At 42.3% G+C, this 27,107-nt stretch overlaps 1 long non-coding RNA gene across 1 annotated transcript in view; it reads right to left on the reverse strand.

The window, feature by feature from the left end:
- The window catches only part of LOC106731478 (uncharacterized), a 146,309-nt gene that overhangs the window by 19,247 nt on the left and 99,955 nt on the right, over positions 1 to 27,107 (reverse strand). Inside the window, exons 3-4 of the long non-coding RNA XR_012896299.1 lie at positions 20,776 to 20,855; positions 12,832 to 13,012 (exon numbers count right to left, since the gene is read on the reverse strand). This is a non-coding gene — a long non-coding RNA (uncharacterized LOC106731478). The remainder of the gene's footprint in view (positions 1 to 12,831; positions 13,013 to 20,775; positions 20,856 to 27,107) is intronic.

Here is a 27,107-nt window from a genome sequence, read left to right on the forward strand (position 1 = left end):
TGTGAAGAAGAACTTCCTTTTATTTGTTTTAAACCTGATTCCCATTAGTTTCATTTGGTGGCCCCTAGTTCTTATATTATGGGAGCAAGTAAATAACTTTTCCTTGTTCACTCTATCCACACCACTCATGATTTTATAGACCTCTATCATATTCCCCCTTAGTCTCCTCTTTTCCAAGCTGAAGTGTCCTAGTCTCTTTAGCCTCTCTTCATATGGGACCTGTTCCAAACCCCTAATCATTTTAGCTGCCCTTTTCTGAACCCTTTCCAAGGCCAAAATATCTTTTTTGAGGTGAGGAGAGGAGACCACATCAGTGCACAGTACTGAACATATCGTGTACCATATCGTTTTATACTTCCCCTCCTCCTTCTTCCCCTGGCTTCCCCCTTCCAGCTCCCTCCTACCAGGTTTCCCCCTCCCCTCTCCCACCCTCTCTCTTCCCCTCTCCCACCTCCTTTTTCCAGTCTCCCCAGAGGTTAATCTCCCCCCCCCCATTTTGTTAAATAAAGAGAGTTTCTATTTTTGAACACACATGCCCTTTATTTTTTACATCAGGAAGGGGGCTAGGGAGGGGTAAGTGGAAGGAGGCGAGGGAGGAATGGGGTATGAGCCCCTGATGGGGAGGACTGGGGTGGCTCTGTGGACTCCTCAGGGTGGAAGCTCTCCTGCAGGGCCTCCTGGATCCTGACAGCCCCCCGATTGACCCCCCCGGATGGCAGCCTGCGGCAAGTGCAGCCGGGCTGATGGCCAAGTGCTGTGATGTGCCGAGTGTGGGCACTCAGGGCACTCCAAGACAGAACTGCTTTGCTGTCCCTCATCGAGGTAGACAAGCAAGCGGGGAACCCTGAGAACTGTCTGTCCAGGGTGGGGGTTGGGTCCTTTTAAGCACAGCCCTCGGCTGGCCTGAGGCAGCAGCTCCACACTCTAAGTCTTAATCTGATGCCCTGCCGGCACTGGTTCCGGCCAGCCTTAACTTCGGTTCAGGGTCCACTCAATGTGGACATGCTATTTTGAATTAGCAAAATGCTAATTCGAATTAGTTTTTAGGTCTAGATGCACTAATTCAAATTAGCTTATTTCGAATTAACTAATTCGAATTAAGTTAGTTTGAATTAGTGCTGTAGTGTAGACATACCCTTACTGTTAATTCTTTCCCTTTGTTTCCTATCTTTTAACCAGTTATCAGTCCATGATATCCCTCTTATCCCATGACAACTTATTTAAGAGACTTTGTCGAGGGACCTTGTCAAAAGCTTTCTGGAAATCTAAGTAGATTATATCCACTGGATCCTCCTTGTCCACGTTTGTTGACCTCCTCAAAAAACTCTTGCAGATTAGTAAGGCAAGATTTCCCTTTACAGAAACCATGGGGACATTTCCCCCAACAAATTATTTTCATCGATGTGTCTGACAATTGTATTCTTTACTATGGTTTCAACTAATTTGCCTGGTACGGACGTTAGCCTTACCGGTCTGTAATTGCCAGGGTCATCTAGAGCCCTTTTTCCCTTTTCTATGCTGAATCAAACCTGTTCAACTCATTTTCTTCAGAAGTGTTTGTATTTTCAGCTACTGAGCACTTGCATTCTGGGTGGACAGCTTTGTTGGGGCATATCAGTTTAGTTTAATAATGGATATAGCACAGTTTGCTAGTATTAGCTCCTTCCCTACAACGGGCCAGTATTTCATGACTTGCATCTATGGGTTCTGCCCTGGGCTAGCTGATTCAACAGAGAGGCTTAATTTTGCATTTTTCAAGAATTCTCTCCTTTAAAGGATCACTCTGTATTACTCCAAGTCCCCTTTGCAGCAGGCTTTATCTTTGCGAAGACCTTATGTGCTCCCCCAGGCAACATTGAAATGCAGTGGATAGAAATCTTCTATTTTTTTGGGACACATTTCAAAACTATTTCCTAGAAACTACTAGTTTTGGGGGTGGGCACCTGCACTCGTTTTTCTATACATACAGATAGAATGTTTATTCATCTTGGCATTGGGCCAATAAAGGTCTCTTGACTCATTGCCTGACCCTTTTTTTGGCACCAAAAAGCAAAGGAAACAAAGGCAACAGTTTTACATGATCAGATACAGTAGTATCTAAACATCTATCATGAACAAACTGTCCAGGAAGTTCTCCCACTTTATATTAAGAAACCCATTTGTATCCCATAGCAACCTGGTTTTCATTATAGCTGCTTTAATACTGAGGTGGTCTGATTTCCACAGCTGATGCATTTAAATCCGACAACTCTGGATCTACGTGGAGTGGTTTTCAAGCAATCTCTCAACATACAACTTTATCCCAGGACAGCCCCGATGTTAAAAGAGAATGCAACGGCCATCCATCTCGTGTTACCACTGTCATCAACTCCTGTTCCACCTCACTGTCCATGGCAACGATGTCAGCATCCCGTCCAGAGGTGGAGGGGTGGTCCAGAGGTAACCTGAATGGAGGGAAGATCCTATTTCTCGCTATAGGGAAGATTGATAAGATTGCATTCAAAAGTAGCAAGCAAGCTGCACGGGCATAAAAAGCCATGGGATCTGTATTGTTTCCACATGAAGTACTAGAAGGCTCAGCTCTAACCAGGCCTGCGCTCGCTAGGCTGAGATGACAAAATGCACCATCTACGTAATCAATCAGTTCCACTGTTGGCTGTTGGTGGTCTCTTTATTTCAGTTTTCCAGGGTACTAGCTAAAGGCATAAAAAGCTTCGTAAGCCATAATTTGATCAGCTATGAGCTCCAAAGGGCATTACATCAGAGCCCTCGCTGGTGACTTGTCTACCTGCAACAGACAGGCCAAATGCAGCGATTCCAAATAGCGAGACGGTAAGAGCTACACCTGTTTGTAGCACTGGCCTGCATGGTCCCTGCAGTGGCAGTGTTCCCCTCATAGGCAAAAATGAAACATCACAGTCCCCTCATGCTGGGTTCGATGACAGGGGTCCCCTTAAGACTGTCACCTGAGTGCTGGTCATGCCACTCAGTCCACCGACCTGCCCTCTGGGGCACCCCACCACCCTGTCCTGCTGGGCCAGACGCTCTGATCTCTCCCAGCAAAGGTCTAGAATTGGGTAGCAGCCCCCCCTACAGAGTAACACAGATGCTGAACCAGCTTGAGGAGGGCTCAGGTATAAGGCGATTGACAGCACCCAGGAACACCCCCCCCCCCCCCAAGAGGCCCAAAACTCCCAAATACATAATCTTATTATGTATAAAACATTTACACAGAGAAAGCTTTTAAGTTACTAAGTCAAAATTAACAAAACATGCCAGCTAATCCTAATGCACTAAAACATGTTACATGTAAATTCTTACCCTAACCATTGTTCTAATAATTTATTTCACAAGAGAGTCATCCTCCTAGCTTGGGTCCGATCTTTCCCTGTTTAGTCTTAGACGTTTCTAGCAAGCAACTTGGGTGGTAAGCAGGGATCTGCTGGCAACTACCACTATTGTTTGGTTCCCCCCCTTTATATATCTTTTGCTCAAGGCAGTAATTTGTTGTGCTCAGTTCAATTTTTTCTCCCCTTGAGTGGAAAATTACCAGATCTAAAATGAGTTCTAGCATCAGGTGGCCTAGCCACATGTCCTGGAATGACTAACCACAATTCAGGCTTACAGAAAAAATTAAGCCATTCACAGATTGTTCCCTTGAGTACCGGGACATTAAGTTTCCTATGTATCAGTAATGACTCTCATTAGCCTGTTGCAGTTCTACCGTGGGTGCCCCCTGGGGTGACTGCCATCCCATAAGATTTCCCTAGGCTCTCCCTCTCTCCAGGTCTCAGCGCAGGACCCTAAGGATAGGAAGCCTACCTTCCTGTCCAGCTGGCGGGAGTGCCGCAACTCTCCGGCCCATGAGCTCCGTGACCGTCCTGTCCTGGACTACTTCCTACCCCCCGGCAAGGGATCGTGGCACCCTGTGGGGTTCGTCCACTGCCCTGGGTGACCCTCTGTCCGGTGCACCCCTTTCGGTCGGGAACTCTCTCCTCTTTGCCAGCTGGAACCGCTGCCTCCTCTTCCCTGCTGGGTCTCCTTCTCTCTGCACCACCTTCCCTTCACCTCCCCTAGCCGGTCTTTTTCAAAGGTGACACCATCCGCCTCAGACGCCGATGCCTGCACCCTTCTTACTCTCCAGCTGGGGGCTGCCGTGCAGACATTTGTGGCCGTGGCGGAACACTCTCAGCACTGCTGGGCGCTTCCTGGGACAACCGGGCAGCGCGTCACGTTATTGCGGGGTGTGAGACCTTCTCCGTTAGCCCCCGCAACCCCATCACAAGCCCATTTAGAATTATAAACAAATCCACACTTCATATTTCTAACTTCACATACAAAAATGATACATTTAGCCGATTGTAATTTAAAAAATGATACATGATGCATTTTGCCTGAAGAGACTTTGAGTTATACATAGTCATATTCATAAGCCAGTTTTCATAAAGCATGAGGCCCTGTGATATCCCTCTTGTTTGGGTTTTGACATGTCTGCTGCCTCTCTGCCCTCACACACAGGGCAAGCAAGCAAGATAATAGGCTTTGAGATTGTGGGTATTTGAAAAAGATAGAGGTGAGGCGCCATGTTTGTTCAAGTTTAAGCCCTAGATACCCAGACTCTGATATTTGTGCATTCTCAAAAAGGCATCAAAACATACTAAGTTAATTTTCTTCTGAGCATCACACTTTATACAATTGGTAGCATTGGTACAATAGATATGAAATCAGAGGAGAAAATGGTGCTTACAAGAACTTTTCCCTGACCTCCCCTGTAACCCTGTCAAGACCCCCTCCTTTTCTGTCCTGCCCTTTGACTTTTTCAGTGTAATATTGACAGCTATATGAAAGCAAGGTGAGGATAGTATTTCTGTAATAACTATGGCATGTTTTAGGTTAACTCTGTAAACCTACAAGTAATGTTTTACAGAGGAAACTGCACTCAAGTTGCTGTATTCCAGCCAAGCTCTATTCCTGTCTGGCTGCAACTGGGTCTTGCCTTTCGGTGATAGACTCCCTTTAAGGAAACAGGAAGTTATCACTAGATAATGTCTTTCAGGCTGAGTGGGAACTTTAAACTTCCAGTTGAAACTTAATCTATTCTAGGAAGAAGAGTAAGTTAACCTCCCACAGCTGTCTGCTTACGTGAGTCTTTCCACCATCGCTTGAAACCCATATTTTTCTGGTGTGTGGAGTGGGAAATTTACAGGTTTTTAAACCCATTTCAAAATAGGTTTATTGGACTTTTAGCTTCCTGTGTTTCCAGCACAACACTTTTATTATCTTTGGACCCTGATATGATTAGGAGAGAGTGGGGTTTATTTACTCACCTTTTCACTGCAGCAAGTTTGCAGTTTTAACTGTTTAGCTGAGAAATTCCTGTTCCTTTTTGCTTATGTATCTCAAAAAGGCAATATGTTCCATTTACATACCAACTGGCAACCAAAGGAGAAGTTTAACTTAACTAGAGAAAAAATGAATATACACTAAAGGAAAGTGGAACCAAATCTACTGCATGGTTTCATGTCAGTCTAGGTATCTGCTTTTTTTGTTGGGAGCCATGATCCAATGAATCATTTGCCTCTTCACTCTTTGATTACCATTACTTCCCTACTTCACATCTATTGTTCACATGGACAATGGGTTGAGTAGATAAATGTATCTTGGCATTAACTTGCTGCTTCATTCTCCTCTGTAAACATATGGGCTATTTTTACTGTTTCAGATGACCAACTCTTGCCTCCAACTTGAGTATATACTAGTAAAATCTGATATAAGTGTAGGGTGCTTCACACCTAAAAAAATCTTTGTAAAAATTAAGGAAACATGACTGGCTATATTTTAGCTGGTTTTATTCTAGCCATAATCATAAACTTTCTAGTGATAAATGCCATTTTTTAAAAAAATAATTCTCATTAAAATGAATTTGAAGAATTTTTAAAAACCTATTCTCATTGCTTCAAAGATCTCACTACCCTGTTTGAAATAAAGAATAATTTGCTTTGTTTTGGAAATGATCAGTCCAGTTCAAATGCACACACTCTCAGTGTGGTACTATAGAGACTAATAGATTTATTGGGGTCTCTAAGGGTATGTCTACACAGCAATATTATTTTGAAATAACCAGCATTATTTCAAAATAACTTAGTCCACATCTCCACAGCAGGCAGTTATTTCAAAATAATGTCAAAATGCTGTCAAGCTAGAGGATTTCTTATTCTGACTCCCGTAACCCTCAGGCTGTCTCTAGACTGGCCAGTTTTTCTGGAAAATCAGCCGCTTTTCTGGAAAAACTTGCCAGCTGTCTACACTGGCTGCTTGAATTTCCGCAAAAGTACTGACGATATCACGTAAGATTGTCAGTGTTTTTGCAGAAATACTATGCTGCTCCCATTCAAGCAAAAGTCCTTTTGCGCAAAAGTTTTGCACAAAAGGTCCAGTGTAGACAGCTCAGCTTTGTTTTCCGCAAAAAAAGCCCCGATCGCAGAAAAGCATCCGTGCCAATCTAGACGCTTTTTTCCGAAAATGCTTTTAACGGAAAACTTTTCCGTTAAAAGCATTTCCAGAAAATCATGCCAGTCCAGACGTAGCCTCATTGTACGAGGAAGAAGAGAAGGCAGAGGAAGAGTGCTCTATTTAGAAATAAGTGCTGTGTAGACACTCCCAATTTTGAAATGAGACACAATTGACATAACTCTAAATAAGCTATGCAAATTGAGCTAAACCCTGCTGTGTAGCCTAAGTCTCTTCAGGCACGTCTATACTTACTGGAAGATCGATGCGCCAGAGTTCGATCATCTACCGTTAGTGGGTCTAGTATAGACCCATAAATTGAATGCTGAAGGCAGCTCCTGCAGCGTCCAGCTCCTCCTTTTGTGAGGACTAAGAGAAGCTGACAGGAGCATTTGCTCCCATCATTCTCCTGCATTGTAGATGCCTCTATGGTTCAGTTTAAGGTAAGCCAACTCCAGCTATGCATTTTGCATAGCTGGAGTTGCATAGGTTAAGCTGACCTTCCAGGTCCAGTGTCGATCTGGCCTTAGTCTCTAAGGTGTCACAGGACTCTTCATTTTTGCAGCTACAGATTAACACGACACCCCCTCTGAGACTTTGCAGAGCTTGGTGGAAGGCAATGCATCTTTAGAGTGTATGTACGCTACAGTTCAATAGCTTAAAGTTGACTTGATCATCTAATATGACCTTCTGCATAACATAGTCCCCAGAGTTTCCCAAATAATTCCTAGTGCATATCTTTTAGAACAAAATCCAATCTTGACATATTCAATGATAATCTACCACAACCAGTGGTGACTGCTGGGGAGGGGTGGAAGGGAGACACTGTCCATGTGACCATTTCACGTGTGATTCCTCCCCATGCCATTCCTAGCCCGAGGAAAACTGTTTTAGGAATAACCCCTGCCCACTGACCTTTGGTAAATTGCTTGAATAATTAATTACTCATCATTAAAAATTTGCCTTATTTCCAGTCTGAATTTGTCCAGATTAAACTTCTTGCCATTGGATCGTGTTATACCATTCTCTACTGGATTGAAGAGTTTATTAAATAATCTGTCTCCCTGTAGATACTAGTAGACTGTAATCAAATCACCCCTTCATCTTCTCTTTGAGCTAGATTGAGCTCCTTGAGTCTATCACTATAAGGCAGGTTTTCTAATCCTTTAATTGTTGTCATGATCAGTGTTCTCATTAAGATTTTTCCATCCGTGAGCGGAGTGAGTTTTGTCTTGTGCACCAATATTGATGTTATGTGAGCTGGTTCATGTGTGCCACCACGGCACCCACCAGTTACTAACAATATATATATATATATAAGATTGTTATGGAAGAAAAAATACTAAAACAAGGATAATTAACAAGGCGCAGGACCCTGGACTCACTCACCCTGAAAACCACCTACCCTGGCACCTGGTCTGACTCTCATCCAGCCATACTCCCACCATCCCTGCATCCATGGGCTCCCCAACATCTGCACCCTCATCCTGTGCACCTTTGCCGTTAACCCTGCATTGTACACCCTTGGCCCCTAACTTCCACAGTGCCCCCTTCATTCCAACCCCTGCTCCTTCCTCCCAGCCCAAGCCAATCAAAAAGGGTAGTAATTTGTAAAGCATAAAAAAATGGCTGCATCATTCCTCTTCATGGACTCCAAAAGCTCATCGTGCAGTTGCAAGTTAATGACATTCAGAAAATGAATTTAGGGATATCATCAGAAAATTTCAGCTAGTTCGTTTTCTTCAGTTCACATGACTACACAGTACATAGCACATAATCTAATTATTGATTATATTTCTTATAGTATCTGCATGCCTTAGACCCCCTGTGAATCATAGAGAAGTCCCTTTAATATGGCATCATCAACTGCATATTGATTTAGAATCAATACAAAATAATCAATATTCATTAAGAAAATTTTAGTTGCCTATACACTCAGTGTGTGTGTGTAATTTTATATTTGCGCATTTGGTTTTTCTTCCTTGAGTGTAGTACCTTACACTTGTCCTTGCTGAATTTCTGATCTATACCCCAGTTCTCTAGTTTACCAAGGTCCCTTTGAATTTTAATTCTATCCTTCACATTATTTGCAACCCTGCCCCTGGCCAGCTTTCTATTACCTGCAAATTTGATTAATATGCTCTCATTCCTACATCCAGGGTCATTACTAAAGATAGTAAACACCCCCAACACCAGAATAAATCCCCGTGGAACCCCACTAGAGACCTTCCAATCTGACATTGTCCCAGTAATGGCTCTTTTTTTCCAAATACTAGAAAATTCAGCAGTTGCCATCAGTTAGCACATAGGCTACGTCTACACTGGTAGGATTTTCCGAAAATGCTTTTAACGGAAAAGTTTTCCGTTAAAAGCATTTTTGGAAAAATTGCGTCTAGATTGGCAGGATACTTTTCCGCAAAAGCACTTTTTGTGGAAAAGCGTCCGTGGCCAATCTAGACGCGGTTTTCCACAAAAAAGCCCCGATCGCCATTTTCACGATCGGGGCTTTTTTGAGGAAAACAGTACTATGCTGTCTACACTGGCCCTTTTGCGCAAAAGTCTTTCGGAAAAAGACTTTTGCCCGAACGGAAGCAGCATAGCATTTCCAGAAAAGCACTGATGATTTTAAAGGAGATCGTCAGTGCTTTTCCGGAAATTCAAGCGGCCAGTGTAGACAGCTGGCAAGTTTTTCCGCAAAATCACATGATTTTGCGGAAAAACTTGCCAGTCTAGACATAACCATTGTGTTATCTGAGGTAGCATAGACATCTCATGCCGTATGGTAACTTTTGGCAAATGCTAATTTTTTTTTTTAGTGGGGAACATTGTAACAGAGACAAAAGACATGTCTTCACCCACAAAGGCAAATGATATGTAGCTAGCAAGAGAATACTCTTGCTTGCTATATAACTGCACATTCATACAAATGGTTTGTTAAGTGAATTGGTATCTCATCGAATTAAACAAAACAATTAAATTAAAAATTAAAGCACCTTCTATAGCAATGACTAAAATCATGGTGGTTCAGTGAGTTGGCTTTTTTCCTAGAGGCTCTATGTTGTGTTCCAGAACCTCAACTTTCCTTAAAATATAAAAAAGCTCTAGCCTTAATTATTGCCAAGACACCCTTGAAAAATAAGATACAGGTTGAACCTCCTGGTCTGGAGCCTTTGGGACCTGAGTGGTCCCAGACCAGGGAATTTACCAGACCAGGGGAGGTCAATGCACATTTCCACCTGGATGTCCACTGCTGCCTGGGGCTCTGTTCTCCGCATGCGGGAGGGAGGCTCCACTACCCCCCAGCCCCCACAGCTCTGCTCTCACCCAGGACTCTGCTCCCCGTGCCCTCACTGTTGCCTGGGAGGGCTCCACACTCTGCCTGATGGCCCCGCTGCTGACTGGGGTTCTCTCCAGAGGTCCTAACTCCCATGCCCAGAGCTCTGCGCTTCGCACAACAGCCCTGCTGCTGCCAGGGGCTCTCCCCATTGACTCCGTGCCTGGAGCTCTGTGCTCCTCTCGCAGCCCAGCTGCACCTCGGGACTCCTACACTCCACCTGGCTGTGTGATGGCAGCACCTGGGCATTCTTAGCACAGCAGCCCTGGCCCAGGAGCAGCTGCACTGAGGCCCCAACTGAAGTCCTAGAACACTGGGCAGCCGCCCGCACTCAGGAGCAGCTGGAGTCATGGCTGCTGGGGCTGGGATCTCAGTACTAAAAATAGTACTGTGGCCCCAGCCCCAGTAGCCACCACTCAGCTGCGGCTCCAGCTGCTGCCAGGGGCACAGCCACATGGCTGGCAGCTGCTCCATGTGCCGGGACTGCAGCCAAGACTGTGGAGCTATTTTTAGTACCATGGCCCAGGCTCCATCTCCAGCAGTTGATCCCTGTGGGATCTCACTAGACTAGATCCTTTCGATCGTTTACCATTTACAATTGGTAAATTGAAGATCTATCCATTTTAAATCCATGTCATGCATGCCATGTTAATTTGATGTCTTCCTAGTTTTTAATCATTGTTATGCCGTGCCAAATCAAATGCCTTGCAGAAGTCTGGTATATTTCATCAGCACTATTCCCTTTATCAGCAAAGCCTGTAATCTCATCAAAAACACTGTTTGAAGAGATCTATTTTCCATTAACTTATGCTGACTGGCGGTAATTATATTATTTCCTTTTTTTTAATCAAGTTCCTTTTCACCCATTCCACTATCTTGCCCAGGATACATGTCAGACTGACAGGCCTATAATAGCTCAGGTCCACCTACTTGCCCTTTTTGTATATCAGTGCAACATTAGCTTTCTTCCAGTCATCTCAAATTTCTGCAGTGTTCTGACTTACTGAAAAGCAGAAAGTTTCTTGGCCAGCTCTTTTAAAGCTCTTTAAAAACTTCAGTGTAAAATATTTAGAAGTCATGTTGACTATTAATAATGAATTCAAATGCCATTGAATCTCAGAAGTTTATGAACTGGTAAACTCTACATGCTTAGTCTAAATAGATGTTAACATTTTAATTTGCAAGCATTCAGACAGTATAATTTTACAGTTAGTAGCCTGGTTGCTATTGTGGTATTCTGGATCAGAGCACTTTATAAGAATTAGTTTCTCTGCTGTAGGTCTTCATCTCTCTGAAAAGGATTTCTTTGACTCTTTTGCAAGTCCCTGGAGCTTTAAAATAAAATATCTTATTAAAACGTGTCAAATTTACCTCAGTAAGTTATCCATACCCTACAAAATAGTCTCAGGGGTTGCCAATTTTCCTTTGTAAGCTAGCATTTCATTCCTTTTATTGCTGTATAGACTCTACAGTTTTCTCACCTGGAGAAATACCAGTTTATTTTACAAAGGTAAATGTTACTGTTCAAATAATGGAAGTTGTAAAACCAATAAAAACTCTGGTTCTGGTAGGAAACTCAGTATTAATTAGAACTTTTGAGGGTACCAGTCCATAAAGTATACATTGACCATGCCCCAAAGACAAAGTGGACCTAAGCAGATTTATTTTTCATACACATGCATCTAGAATTGTTGTGTGTTATGTTACTTCTCTTGGGAAAAACTCTGAAAATCTACACCACACCCTACTATGATGCCATACTTTTGGGAACTAACAGTTTGGCAAGCTATACTGGAGAAACTGAAGAATAAATACCAGAGTAGCTTTTCTTATTTGGTAGGCTTGGGTTAGATTTCTCTCAACAGATAAGTTCAACATTGATGTCATTTTCACAAGTGTAATTACAAGACTGTGCCATCTATTTTGCAAAACCCTAGCTGCACAGAGATGGAGAGACTCAAACATACAGATTTATTTAAGTTGGCAATAAAAAAAAATAAAACTGAGGGAGATCTATTTTAATTTGTTTTTTTTTAAACTGGTGTGCAACCACATGATCAGATATTCCAAATTATTAACTGTATTTCCAGCACAAGAGAATTCAAATACTTTCTTATAGCCTTTATTGTTAGCCAAATCTTATGTACAGGAACAGTATCTTTTGTTTTGTTCATGGGGTAGCTTTTCAAATGCAATTGCTGAATTTCTGGTTGGAAAAGGACTTTGTTTCCACCTTCAGAGGCAAGGCTTAGATTTGTTAAACATTTCATTTGAGAAATTCTTATTCGCGTAATCTGTTCTGTTGCATTCTTTATGGCAGCACAGCTTTTCTTCCCAAGGCCATTTGTTATATGAAAGCATTTTTTCCTTTAAACCGACTTTTTTATAATTCGCGTGAAAGGTATGGATTGTAGGAAGTAAGTGGACACTCTGTATAATGCAGCTCTTAAAATCCAGCAGTGTTAAAGCACTTGTGAAATAGTGTTTCTAAGTAAATTAATTGCACATTCCTGGGCACGGGGAGAGACCAACCCACCTGACATTTGTCAGACATCATCAAAGTCTCTGTCATAACTGTAGGTTTTGAAAAAATAAAACACTTCTTAAAATATTCCCTTTCGCTGTCTTTAAGTGAACCAGAAATTCAAATTTCACTTAGGGTTAGGTATTGAAGGTTCACATTAAGATACTAGAGATTAGCTTATCCCAAAGTCTGTTTCAGGCTATGTCTACACTACACAGAAGATCGATGTTGCTGCGGTTTATCTTCTAGGGTTTGATTTAGAGGGTCTAGTGAAGACACGCTAATGTGAATGCAAAGGATGCCTCTGTTGGTGCCAGTACTCCTGCTTTGCTGAGGAGTAAGGGAAGCTTAAGGAAGTGTCTGTTCCTGTTGACCTCCCACTGTGTGGATGGTGATTTAAGATATGTTAATTTCAGCTACGTAATAAATGTAGCTGGAGTTGAACATCTTAAGTCAACCTTACCCTCTAGGGCAGACGTGCCCTCGGAGTCCTTGCCTGAGTAGTCATTGGAGAATGGTTCCAAAGGTGAGGTTCATCTGGCTGATCATTATTCACCACAACTGCAGGCTGGCTTGAAGCATTTCTGTCAACATCACTGATGATATCTGTGACCCAAGTTGATTTTAAATTCCTAAACATTAATCTGAAACAGAATTAAACAGCTTTGTGTTTTGTTCCAAGGTGGTATGTGAGTAACCCACACAATCCGCATATTCTTTAAGCCAAGTCTACTCTAAAAACCAACATAGTAATGTCAGTTAGCAGGCAATTTTATTTATTGGACTTTTTACAACATTTCTATACCAGCAAAAGCAATAACATATGTTCAGTTACACCACTATGCAAAATTTTTTTTTTTTTGGGCTGTAACTTATTTTGCTTGGGAAACGAGTATGAAGTTACCAGCGCATGCATTTACGCTGGTACAATGTTCCTACACTAGGGGTATGTCTACACAACAGCATTATTTCAGAATAACTGATGTTATTCCGAAATAACATAGTGTGTGCCTACACTGCAGAGTTTTTGCGCAAAAACAGCCATTTTTGTGCAAAAACTTGCAGAGTATCCACACTACAAGCCCATTCTTGAGCAAGAAAAAGTACAGTATATCGTCAGAAGACAGTGTTTTTGGCACAAGAGTTATTCCTCTCCCCACAATGAATAAGCCTTTTTGCACAAGAGCTCTTGCACAAAAAGGCATGTGTGGACAGGCAACAGGGGTCTCTTGTGCAAGAAACCCCTATGGCTAAAATGTCCATCAGAACTTTCTTGTGCAAGAGAGTGTCCACACTGCCATGGATGCTCTTGCACAAAAGCACATCTCTTGCACAAAAGCACATGGCAATGTGGGCACACTCTTGTGCAAGAAGCCTGCAGTGTAGACATAGCCCAAACCTTTATTTCAAATTTACGTCGAGCTGGAGGACTTCTTACTCTGACACATGGTAACCCTAATTTCATGAGGAATAAGGGAAATCAAAGGAAGAGAGTTCTTCCTTTGACTTTCTACTGTGTAGACAGCGCCAAAAAGCCAAATTAAGCTATTTCGACTTCAGCTACGCAATTGACTGAAGTTGTAGCTGAAGTTGCATAAGCTTAATTCGACATTAGCTCTGCTGTGTAGACATGCCCTAGAAGAGTTTCCTATTGTGTAGTTGTATCAGCTGATCTTTTCTAGTGATGATCTGGAGCAAGATCCACTTGTTACTGCCACTGGAATATTCCCCTAAGTGTTACATTTATGCAAATTCTGGGGGATAAATGGTAACTGAGAAATGTTTCCTGAAACCAACAATTCATCCTGTCACTGGAGCAGCAGGCACATAGTGTTTTAGGCATTTTACATCCTACTACTTACTTCTCTGAAGCTCAACCATCAGTAACAATTTGACTCTTCTGGCTGGGGGAAGCCACAGGAGTTCTCAGTTTATTATAGAAAAGCAGGTTTAGCTCTGCCTCGGTCATTAACAATGACTGATCCTGCCAAGATGCACAGCTATCACTGTTCTTGACTTTTCTTTGCATTGTGTTTTTAATGTGCTCCTGGTGACCTTGAGGGGTGATAGTATTCAGTTGATGTTGGCATATGAGGAACTTGATGCTCAGATACAGAAGATATGCAATCAGGTGTATTTTTAGGCTATTAAAAATAGGACAAGTTTAAAGATCTCAGTCATTACATAAACACGACAGTTTTTAGGACAAACTCTTAGTCATAGGGTCATCTGGAAGGAGACATCTACTGAATGCTTATCAAAATCCTTCCATTTTCTGAATGTCTGCCAATAACTGAATCACATTAGTCATCCAGCTATAAAGTCATAATCTGCCCTTCGACAAACAATGACCTCTACTAGCACTTCATAGCAACTGAGAATGATAATCAATATTGTGCAGTTGAGATACTGAAGAACTAGGGATATATAGTTAATAAAGGTTAACTAGTCATCTCATCTGCAATATCCTGAACTAAAAATCAAAATACTTATGTCATCTGTTTTTTGTTAGTTTGCTCCTTTGCACTATGTTTGTTCATGGAGAAGAGAATTAGAGTAGAAAATCATTTCCAGGAAGGCAGAAAGCAACAACCTTGATTTGCCAGCCTCTATGGCTAACATTAAAAAAAAAAAAAACACTCCTGAGTTAGTGTCCCATAGCAAAATCAGTTGTATCTGAGGCCAGGTCTACACTCATAGGGAACGTTGAATGAAGATATACAACTCCAGATATGGTAATTACTTTGTTTCATGTTCCCCATGATTCCCGCAGTGAGAGATCAACAGGAACAAACACTCCCTTTGGCTTCTTTTACTCCTTGCATAAGCAGGGGTATCAGCAGCTGGCAGGGGAGTACTCTCCATTCGATTTAGCAAGTCTTAACTATACTCGCTAAGGCGAAATCTGGAAAATTGATCGTTGGAGCAATGATCTTCCATTTAGAGTAGACATGGCCTGAGAAAAGAGTCTGACCTTAATTTCAGACTCTACTTATATTCATTGAGATGTTGCTGAAAATAATCCTTAGGAAGACCAAGCTAAAGGATTTGTACTTTAATTTCTGTGTCTCCTCCCTCCACCCTAATTATTGAGGTGGAAAGAACTTCTGGGAAAAACTAGAGAGAAAATAGTCTTACTGGCTGATCAAGGCAGAGTTTACACTCACAGATGGAACAAGTTGTTGTTTGCCAGCTAACGCCAATCTCTTGGGGAGACCACCCATGGTTGTTGGAAGGAAAAACTTAACATTTCTGGCACATGTACTTTTTGTTTCCAGAGATTATCCTCCTTTACTGATTGTGTTTAATGTGATAAGCTCCCATGTGATTACAGGAAATCTTGTGTAGTAAAGAAAGGGACATTTTGATAGTTCTATGAACTTTGTTTCAAGGCTCAGGCCTTCTAAAAAGCCATATTTTTGCTTCTGTAACTACGTTGCTGTAGCTAAAATGGGGGCAAAGCAAAGACTTATCTTTCTGTCACTACTCTGGCTTTCACAGTAAAACACAAACTGATGGCCAGATGTTTTGAAAGTCTAGTGGACCAGTTGTATCTTCTGCCTTTCACTAAAGCAGCCTTCTGCAATTAAATGTCAAGTAATCCAAGTCTTAATATGATCACTGCCTGCCACGATGGTCTCCTCATATGTAGACCTATTACTTTGCCCTTTTGCTTTGAACCACCCTATGCTTAATCTTTTATAGAAGGAGTTGAGCTATGCTAAAGACTAAGTGCCAAGTGTATGGTCCCAGCTTTGAAGTTGTCATAGGCTCCATGTTGAAACTTGGCTTTACCTGAGTGCCATCTGCTGAACTTAATCTAGGATCCAGACAGCTTTGAACAGCCAGTAGTTTGGACCCTGCAGAATGGAAGACCATCAGGCCCAACCAGCACAGCTGTTCTCTAAGCAATTGCACACTAAACACCAAGAGCCAGACCCTATTTTGAGTCAATTTCAAAGTAGCTTATTTCATACAGCATCAAATTTCAAAATAACCCACTATTCCGCGATATCCCTTAATCTTCAGGTAATGAGGTTTACAGGGATGTTGAAATAGCGAGCCCGTTATATTTCAAAATAATGGGCACACTGTTAAGATGTGGGATAGCTATTTCAGGAAACCTCCGGTATCCCGAAATAGCACCACAGTGTAGAGGTAGCCTTGCTGGGAACCAATAAGATATCTGAGAGGTGGCAAATACAAGGACTTCATTAATCACGTAAATCTGTGTTTAAATTCTTTATCCATTCGCGATGACAGGTTTCAGAGGTAGCCAAGTTAGTCAGTTTCAGTAAAACCAACAAGGAGTCCAGTGGCAGCTTAAAGGCTCACAGTTGTATGGCATAAGCTTTTGTGAGCCATTCCCATTCCCTATTCAGACCCATTCTGATGGTGTCAAATTGGCATACAAATTCCAGCTCAGCAGTTTCATGTTGCAGCCTTACCATCAGTCATACCATCAAAGGCTCATTCACTGCACATCTACTTATGTGATATATGCCATCATGTGCCACCAATGCCCCTCTGCCATGTACATTGGACAACCGGACTGTCTCTATGCAATAGAATACATGGACACAAATCAGACCTCAGGAATGCTAACATATAGAAACCAGTGCGTGAACATTTTAACTTTCCTGTACACACAATTATAGATTTGAAAGTTCCACCCTCAAGAAAAAAAACACCCTAGAATAGAAAATAAATGAACAACCCCCTCCCCCCCAAAACCCCAAAATTCTTCAAATACTGGCTGCAATGTAAAAATGCTGAGCTGGAATTCATATGCAAATTTGACTCCATCAGAATGTGTCTGAATAGGGACTGTGAATGGTTAGCTCATTAAAATATTTTTTTCCCACTTTAGGTATTTTCACCTTCTTATCCATATCTACCGTGATTGAATTAGTGCTGAAGTAACAATCCCATCTCTATATCCCTACTATCCGTTTCTTACTTTTTTTCAGTTCAGGCATCTGATGAAGTGAGTTGCAACTCATGAAAGTTTATGCCATAATAAAATTGTTAGTTTGTAAAGTAACACTGGACTCATTTTAATTCATTCAGACAAACATTTGCATCTCCTTTACATGTTGAGTGCTCTAACTAGAACTTTTCCTTAAAAACTCATCTCATCCATTCTCATCAGAAAAATGTGTTCCTCACATTTATACTGCCTAAGTACTTTGTTTTTACTTTGACTATTTATCACTAGTTTTCTAAAATAGAAATCAAGCAAGCCATATAGATATTCTGAAATATTTTCTGATACTACAGATTTATCAAGAACTCTAGGGGAAAATGTAAGTATTAAATGTCTGAGCTATGGTGCAACCTTCAAGCAAATGGATGTTTTCATCAACTCAAGATGTACATTGAATTCATGAAATGACTTCTTTTCTAAGATGTTGCAATTTCAAAACTTTCTGAAATAAAATCAATCTTTAAGCTAATGATGAAGCTTACACTTCCACTATGAAGGATACTTCTAAGCATAAGAAGAAATACTGAGATCACTCTCAGCACCTCCCCTCTATAAATAACTAGTGGTTTTTATTGTTCAGCTTAAAAACCAAGTGCTGCTTGGGGAAAAGTCATAAGGGATAAGAGATATTGAGTTTGTAGTAGTCAGCTAGATTGAATGAAAGCTACAAAGCATATTTAGTTAATAGTGATGAATGTGACCAGTGTAGTGTCATTAGAGAAATTAATCCATCTGGGCCCAATAATCATGCACTACGGATTGAAAAAGATTCAAGTCCTATCATGAGGCGCTTGAACTCAGGATGGTAGCTACCTGTCTTTGTTTCTTGATTATAATTTGAAAAATATTTACTACTAGGTGGAGAGCCATTTGGAACTTTGCTTCTCAGAGCATGAGGGTGACTATTTCTGAGGGAATAGCTGATCCTGGGACATTATTAGGCTGGTACTATCACCAGCGTAAGAAGCATTGTCTTGCTGCTGTGGGTATATTTGTATAGCAGCCAGGAGGAATGACTCTACATTTGGGTAGGCATGTATGGGCCAGTTCAGCTCATGCTAAAATTTTCAAAATCACTCTGTGGCCTCATTGGCACAGGCAGTGGATTGGGTTAGGCTCCCAGTATAATCCTGCTCCATCCCTTGGGTGCATAATGGGGCGCACCAGAGGAGGCATGCAGCGGCCATCCCAACCCATGGGCATAGTAGCCTTGGGCAGGCACAGATTGGTGGTGGTAGGGGAGCTGATAATAATCAGATCCCCTGCTAGTAATGTCCTGATGGGGGGTGAGATGGACCTTCTCCCCTCTTCCACCTCTTTTCCCAAAGACCTCACTCCTGCTCCCACTCATTCTCCCACAGCTTGGCCAGGCTGATAGCTGGAATCAGAGCTGAGCTGTGGCAAAAGCTATCCAGGGAGCCTAGCCCCTGTGGGGAGGCTTGGACCCTACATCCGTCCTGCGGGGTCACATCTCGGTGAGAAGGGACATGGGTCGAGGGCTGCTCTTGATTAGCTCCAGCTTCAAACAGCAGATGATCAGGTGGATACATGAGTAATTTCATGGGCACGCCAACCTCCAGTCATTGAAAACGTGATCATGAATTGTCATGCCAGCTTTGCTTCAATATTCATATCCATCTTAGGAGGGACGTAACTTCACTCTTCTCATAAGTAAGCCATCATCCCAACTGCCAAGCCATTGTCACAAAAACTCATCCTTTTATATAACCCTTTATATTACAGGTTGGAAGCTTAAGTTTGCCTGTATGGTTACACGTCATAGATTCCTAGGTCTGAAATAGTGATAGAAATGTAGCCGTGTTAGTCTGGGGTAGTTGAAGCAAAATGCAGGACAATGTAGCACTTTAAAGACTAACAAGATGGTTTATTAGATGATGAGCTTTCGTGGGCCAGACCCACTTCCTCAGATCAAATGACCATCTGGTTCAAGGCTACTCAACACATGGCCCGTGAGCCACATGTGGTCCACAGCCCATTGGATTGCAGCCCGCGGCACAGTTTGTATTTACACAAGGCTCAACACGAGACCCACGGATGGGAGACAAAACAAAAAGTTAGTCAATATAATGGTCTTCTGTTGATATGTGTTTTGTTAGTTAAATTCCGGGACTGCCATTGCTCATTAAAAGTGCTGTCATATGTTTGGAAATCGGGTAAATATCGCATTTTATTAACATCAGCAGAACTGACTTAAATGGGTCCTGCATGTTGTGTAGTCTTGCCTTAATCTTTGTATTCATGCCCATTAATGTGAAAGAAGCTATTTGCATATATACATGCAACCTCACCATGTGGCTCTCGGCATGTGCTATGAGTATCATTGTGGCCCCCAGGGCTTCCAAAGTTGAGTAGCCCTGATCTAGTCTGACTGGGTAATTCAGGCCGTAGAATTTCCCCAAAATAATTCCTAGACCATATCTTTTAGAAGAATATCCAGCCTTTGACTGAAAGATTGCCAGTGGTATTTTAACTAGAGTTAGCAGCAAAAGAGAATACAGTATTTTATTTTAAAAAATTGGACTCTGTCTCATGACCCACTTGGATAAAGAATGCAGAGATAGCCCAATAATGCAAGACTTCCTTTTGCATGATCTCTCCTCTTTTTTTCTCCTTTCCTTTATTGCTGTGGTTCTCAACCTATTTGCTATTTTGGACAGCTCTCTAGGTCTAATGTGGGATGCATCATCTCACTCTCACTCATATATATCACCAGCGTAAGAAGCATTGCCTTGCTGCTATGGGTATATTTGTACAGCGGCCAGGAGGAATGACTCCACATTTGGGTAGGCATGTATGGGCCAGTTCTGCTCCAGCTAAAATGTTCAAAATCGCCATTTGGCCTCATTGGCACAGGCAGTAGATTGGGTTAGCCTCCCAGTATAATCCTGCTCCATCCCTTGGGTGCATAATGGAGGTCACCAGAACCAGGGACTATATATACAGCTCTGAGGATGTCATATGGACCACAGCTGTGTGCCTGAGCTGCAAATGGCCCATGGGTTGCACGATGTGAACCAGTGCTTTACTGCCTATTTGTGTGCGTCTTTACTATTGGGGTTACCCGCACCCTTCTGAGCTATGTTCTGACAATCTCACAGAGACATATTTTTGTATTGTCTGGACTTACAGCTTTGACAAGTTGTTAAGTTGCATAACTGTGCAATTTTATTGGACATACTGTTAAATGTATGGTATCTGGTGACATCCAGATTGTAAGTCATTTTACCTTTCTGTATTTTTTTCTATATTAACAATACATAGTTTTCATAAAACTTCCATGATGGAAAATCCACCTTGGAAAACTGTTCGAAAGGAAAATTACTCAGTTACAGGTTTTTGCTTTTATTTCCAGTCTGAATGTGATTAGGTTCAATTTCCATCAATTGGACCACATTTTACCTTTCTCTGCTTGATTGAAGAGCCCACTTATGCACAGCCAGCTTGTAACTCTTTGCCAGGGGATGTTGAAGGCCCAAACACTAATGGGATTCAAAAAAGAATAAAATAAGTTCATGGAGGATTGGTTCATCACTGGCTGTTGGCCAAGATGGTCATGCTACCGATGTCTAAGCCTCTGACAGCCAGATGCTGACTGGGAGGACTCATTCAGAACTGCCCTGTTCATTCCTTCAAATAGCATTTGAAATCCGCTGCAATTAACACATAGGATACTGACCTAAATAGTACGTTGGTCTAACTGGGTATGGCTGCTGCTCATGTTAATTATTAAATAGTTATTCCCCGTGTAGGTAGTCCTGTCACTTTCTTCGTTCAGATAAAGAGATTAAGTTCCTTGATTTATAACTATGTAGCCTTTTATTTTATTTAAGGTGAAGTTTATACACCACCATGGGTTTGGCTCCGGGGGGCTACCATCTCATACTTAACAGAGTGTCAGTCACCTCTGCTACTTGCTTTAGAGTGAGTGTTTCAGGAACACACATACATTTACAAGTATTAGATTTAGACCGACGGGTTATATTAAAGTTACAATTAAAGTTATGATAATCCAGGGATATAGAAATTCTATAGAGACCCATACAAATAAATATACTCACATCCTTTACAGCAGTGTTAGAGTCTGATGGGTGTCTCCTGGCATGATCACCATTAGAGGGATAGTTCCTGCTCGAATCTTTCATAGGAAGCTCAATTGTCTCATTTTGGGCATTCCTTTTTCATAGAGTGATTTTCATCTATACCTACATTTTGTGAATGTTCATAAAAGCCACCGCTCTCTTTTTTCTAATTGGCTTGTGTCATCTGGAAACCTCAAGGGACTCAATTTTTTATAGGTTGTGGAAATAAGGATGTTAAGAAGTAGGTAACTGACTAATCATGTATTTGATACATTTTGATAAGAAGCCCACTGCAGCTCTGCAGTTTAAATATAGTAGGACTCATGCACACAGGCAGCCTGACTCCTACTACGTTTAAATTGCAGAGCCACAGCAGGGGTAGGTCCTGGACCTGGCACGAGCAGTCCCAGCTCCCGCCAGGTCCTGAACCACTGTGTCTCTGCATTTTAAAGGAAGTAAGAGCTGGGGAACCTGGCTCTTACCACATTTAAGATGCAGGAGCACAGCGGACTGGAACTGGCATGAGCCAAGACTGAGCAGTCCCAGACCGCTGTGCCTATGCTTCCTCTACTCCCCTTCCTCGCACTGTGGAGACGGTACTAGGGAGAACTGTCTTTTAAGCTGGCTTCCCCAGCACTGGCTCCTGTTTCCCCCTCTCTCTTGCGGCCTTTTATACAGAGGCAGCAAGGGGGGTAAAACAAGTAGCCAAGTAGTGACTCGAATGGTCACTTGCATCTCTATGTGTAATTTCCCTTTCTGCTCATTAGCACTGATGCACAACCCGTATTCTGTGGTTAAGACACATGTCAGAGACAGATGTGCCTTTACAGTGTTTTTATGATTTAATATTAATCTTCTGGGTAATTTTGCACATATTGCCACTTGGTATCTCCTTTCCCATAGTCTTAGAGTACTGGGTTATTTTTTGGTCACTTGTGTTAGCATTTCTTGTTTCCCACACCTTGTAGGCCTCAACTTGCAGGTTGCTGCTTTTCAGCTTGTCTTACTTAAATCAAATACATGGTTACTCTAAATACTGCACAATGTTATACTTTTATAATCCTAAACATTCTAATTAGTGTACATTGAATATATGTACTATAACATATTAATTAATCACATCATCACACAATAAATGGATAATAAACTAAAATCACTAACTGTAACTATAAGGCATGTTTTCTAATCTTTTAATTCTCACGGCTCTATTCTGAGTTCTCCAGGCAACATCCTCCTTGAATTATGGACACCAGAGCTGGACTCAGTATTCCAATAGCAGTCACGGTAGTGTTAAATAGAGGTAAAATAACCTTTTTAGCCTACTTGAGATTCCTCTGCTCACTATCCAAGGATTGCATTAGCCCTTATAGCAAGGGTGGGCAATAATTTTTTATGGGGAGCCACTCCAAGAATTTGGAAAGTGGTCGATGGCTGCACTCTTCCATGATATTAATGGAGGAGGTGCAGGGTCTGGGATGGAGGTTGGGTGCAGAAGGGAGGTTGGGGTGAGGGAGGGAGTTTGTGTGAAGGAGTCAGTTATGACTTGGGGCACTGGACTGGAGTACAGGGGGTTGGATAGCGACCCAGGGCAAGGAATTGGGGTACAGGAGAGGGTGCAGGGATTTGGGTTGTGAGCTAGGAAAGGAGGGGATAGTGATCTGGGGCAGGGGATTAGGGTGCCAGATCTGGGAGGGGATATGGGTACAGGAGGGGGGGGCAGAGGATTTGGGTATATGGCGTAGGGACAGGAGCGGGGGGCAAAGGGTGGGGGAAGGGAGGGACTGGAGTGCCAGAGGCAAGCTCTAGCCAGAAAACTTACCAGCCAGTAGCCATGTGCTCTGGAATCCCTTGTGCTTCATAGCTGCCTGTTATTGAAACAGGCAGCTCCCATTGACCAGTTTCTGACCAAAAACTGGCCAATGGGATTGTGCTGGGGGCGGGAGCAGCTCCTAAAGCTTTGCCCCTTCCTCTCCGGATACACAGTTTTTAAAGAAAAACCGTTCTGCAGCTGAGTTTGAGCAGCATGTGGATGGGGCGCAGGGCTGGCCTTACCGTGAGGCAAACTGAGGCGGCCACCTCAGGTGCCAGACTGTGGGAGGGCACCACTAGGACCCACAGTGTAGAAAATTGTGTCTGCTGCTGGTGCATATGTATTCTCTCTGCGCTAGATGCACATTACACTAGTTACATTTGCTGTTCAGGTGTTTGAAAGTGAAGTGTTACTTACAATTTTTGCACAAGGCATTTTAAGTTGTTAGTTCTCCTTTATTGGGGTAGATAGCAGAGCAGTCCCATGAGAGGAGTAGAACAGGAAGAAGGCAGAATTGAGATCTTTCAAAGTTTTGGCCCAAGCGAGGGGGCATCATTTGAGTTCCCCGCTTCAGGTGCCAAAATGTTGTGGGCCAACCCTGGTGGGGCGAGGCAAGCAGGGAGCCTGCCTGGGGCTCCCCACAAAATCCACAGGCCAGATCTGGTGGCTTGGTGGGCCGCATCATGGTGAGCTGATCATCAACTCACTCCTCCAAATTCCTTGTCAGAGTCACTGTTCCACAGATAGTTTAGTGTAAATATGGCCTATATTTTTGTCCCTAAGGGTACGTCTAGACTAGATGGCTCCATCGACGGAGCCATGTAGATTTGTTTGTTCGGCAAAGGGAAATGAAGCCGCGATTTAAATAATCACGGCTTCATTTAAATTTAAATGGCTGCCCCGCTCTGCCTATCAGCTGTTGGTAGGCAGATCGGGGAAGTCTGGACGCTCCCCTGCTGACATGAAAGCCCTTTATCGACCTCCCCGGTAAACCCCATCCTACGAGGCATAACAGGAAGGTTGATAAAGGGCTTTCAGGTCGGTGCGGGAGTGTCCAGACTAGCGCGCTGAGCCGACAAACAGCTGATCAGCTGTTTGTCGGCTCAGCGCGGCAGCCATTTAAATTTAAATGAAGCTGCGATTATTTAAATCGCGGCTTCATTTCCCTTTGCCAATCAACCTAATCTACATGGCTCCATCAATGGAGCCATGTAGTTTAGACGCACCCTAAATGTATACATTTACATGTAACCATAGGGTAACTACTGTGCTCTGAAACCAGTTGGACTGCTATAGCTGAAAGAAGAATCATACTCACAGTGATGATGTTCCAGGTAGGTAGGTATCCTAGTCACAAGGGGACCATTTTGAATAGCAATTTAAAACAGATGTTTGTTATCCAACCCTTGTAATCCAACTCTAAACAAACAGAAATCTCAATTTGTTTTCTTGGTAGAGTATATTTTTCACCATTGGCCTCACAAGACAAGAATGTATCTTTTAAACCAAATTCATTGGCACACAATGGTCCACAAGGCAAATGAGGGCCAGTCAACATGCTTGGCACAGGAGACCTTCTGTGCCAGATGTGATGCTAGCTCTGGTTGTTCTTCACACCCTCTTCAAACCAAGTCCCAAGCATTAGGGTGTTGCTATTGGCAGCCCTGGCTCCAGCTGTTCCCCAGTTGTGCTTCAAGTCCAATAACAGCATTAGGCAGCAAGGAGCAAATCAGAACTGTATTCAAGGGTGTGTTGAGAGCTTGGGGCCAAATCCAATTAACCGACTTTGTGAGGAAGGGATATGGCTCTTGTTTGTAACATGGGTCATCTGAAAAAAAAATATAACCAGAAGTATGTGACCTGTTTTTTTTCCTCTTGAAGTCTCTGGGAAGTTATTTTCCTCTTCCCGATGTTAGTATAGCAGGTTGCTTGAATAGTTACATATTCAACTGAGATTATTACATTTAAAAACCTTATTATGATGCATTTGTGAAACTCTATTACTCGTGACAGAATACTTTACTCCAAATGCTATACAAGTCAAGGAAGTGGATTTTATAATGTTGCTGTAAGTGCTAAGATCAAAGGGCACACCTACACTAAAGGGCAAGATATGCAACTCCAGCTATGTTAATTACAGAGCTCGAGTCGACAAATCTTAAATTACCATCCACATAGTGGGAGGTCAACGGGAGCAAATGCTCCCATTAACTTCCCTTACTCCTTGTGAGTAGTAGGAGTACTGGCACTGACAAGGGGCATGGGGGGGGAGTGTTCTCTCAGTTCGAATTAGCGTGTCTTCACTACACTCACTAACACTGGAAGATTAATTGTGGCAGCATTGATCTTCCACATAGTGTAGACAAGCCCTAAGGTATCACAGGGCTAATTGTTTTTAAAGTTACAGACTAACACAGCTACCCCTCGGAAACTTTTTTAATTATATAATTGTATATGACTTAGTAAAAGACTACTGCTATTCTACTAATACCTACACATAGGTACTAGGTATTTCAATAATATTGTGGATGAATTCATTATATCTGTAGCAAAGGGGTTAATAGGATTTGGTGAAGTCTTGGAAGCTTAATTTTAAGATTTTTTTTAAGCCTCTTACAACTTAGGGATTCTGGTAACAGCGCCAGTAGTTGGAGCTTCACTATAACAGAAACAGGCAGTTTTTTTCAAACATGAGAAAATGGGAAAGAGTATGCTAAAAAAATGCTTGTCACAAAAGATCAGTTCAGTCTGAAGTAAAACAGCAGTACAGCTTGACAGGCAATTACTATTCATAACTTCCGTCGTTTTAGTTTTGTACGAATACCAACTCATAGACAGAGCCCTGGTTTTGCACTGATTAGCTTGCAAACTGAAATGAATTATTATCGGCATGATAATGTCTCACTGGCCATCATTCAGAATTATGGCAAACTCTTGGAAAGCCTCTTGCCAATCGGGGAAGAGTAAAGGTTTTTCCTAACAAAAGGCTTAATACAGAGGCCTCAAAGCTTGTGGAAGGTAAGCGTGGAAACTCGAAGGTACTGCATTCTGCGGCATGAATCATACTGTTGAGAGCTCTCTGCTTCCAGCCACTAACCTTTTTTCTTTTTTCTGTGCTGCCTGTCAGCCCCATTACATTGAATGGAAGCCATTAATTTTAATACTTTTGTTTCTCCCTCCCCACCTCTACCCTATTTTTAAAAGTAAAATTTTGAAAACCTGTTCTCTCTTTGCAAACATTTAATGAGCCTTCCAGTAATTTCTTTCCTCCATGCAATTACTCCCCCACCCAGGAACCTACATGCTGCAAACAGGCCAAGGGATTTTTCAGAGTACACGCATGTCCTTAGTAAAACTACTCCCATTGCTGGCATTCTTGTTTACAGAACGGCTACTCATTTCCAAATTACGTTTCTCATAAGACCTTAAGCTCAGGGCCAAAGATAAGTGATCTCACTGGCACTCTGCTAACTGAATCTAAGAGCTTTTAACAGGTGTGGTCACGTAGAGAGGTTACATAGGTGGAGAGGGGCCTAATTGTACTCTTACACCACTTGTCAGGAGCAACTCGGCTGAAGTCAGTGGCATTGTACTATGGCTAAAGAACTGTGAGATCACTGTCCGTCTAGAAGGTTACAGATATTCTGGGTTTAGCAACACAAACTAGCTGAGTTACTCAAGGGCAACGTCTAGACTGGCATGATTTTCCGCAAATGCATTTAATGGAAAAGTTTTCTGTTAAAAGTATTTGCGGAAAAGAGCATCTAGATTGGCACAGACGCTTTTCCGCAGAAGCACTTTTTGCGGAAAAGCGTCCGTGCCAATCTAGACGAGCTTTTGCA

Source organism: Pelodiscus sinensis, chromosome 17 (genome assembly GCF_049634645.1).
Source record: "Pelodiscus sinensis isolate JC-2024 chromosome 17, ASM4963464v1, whole genome shotgun sequence".
Taxonomy (NCBI): domain Eukaryota; kingdom Metazoa; phylum Chordata; order Testudines; family Trionychidae; genus Pelodiscus; species Pelodiscus sinensis.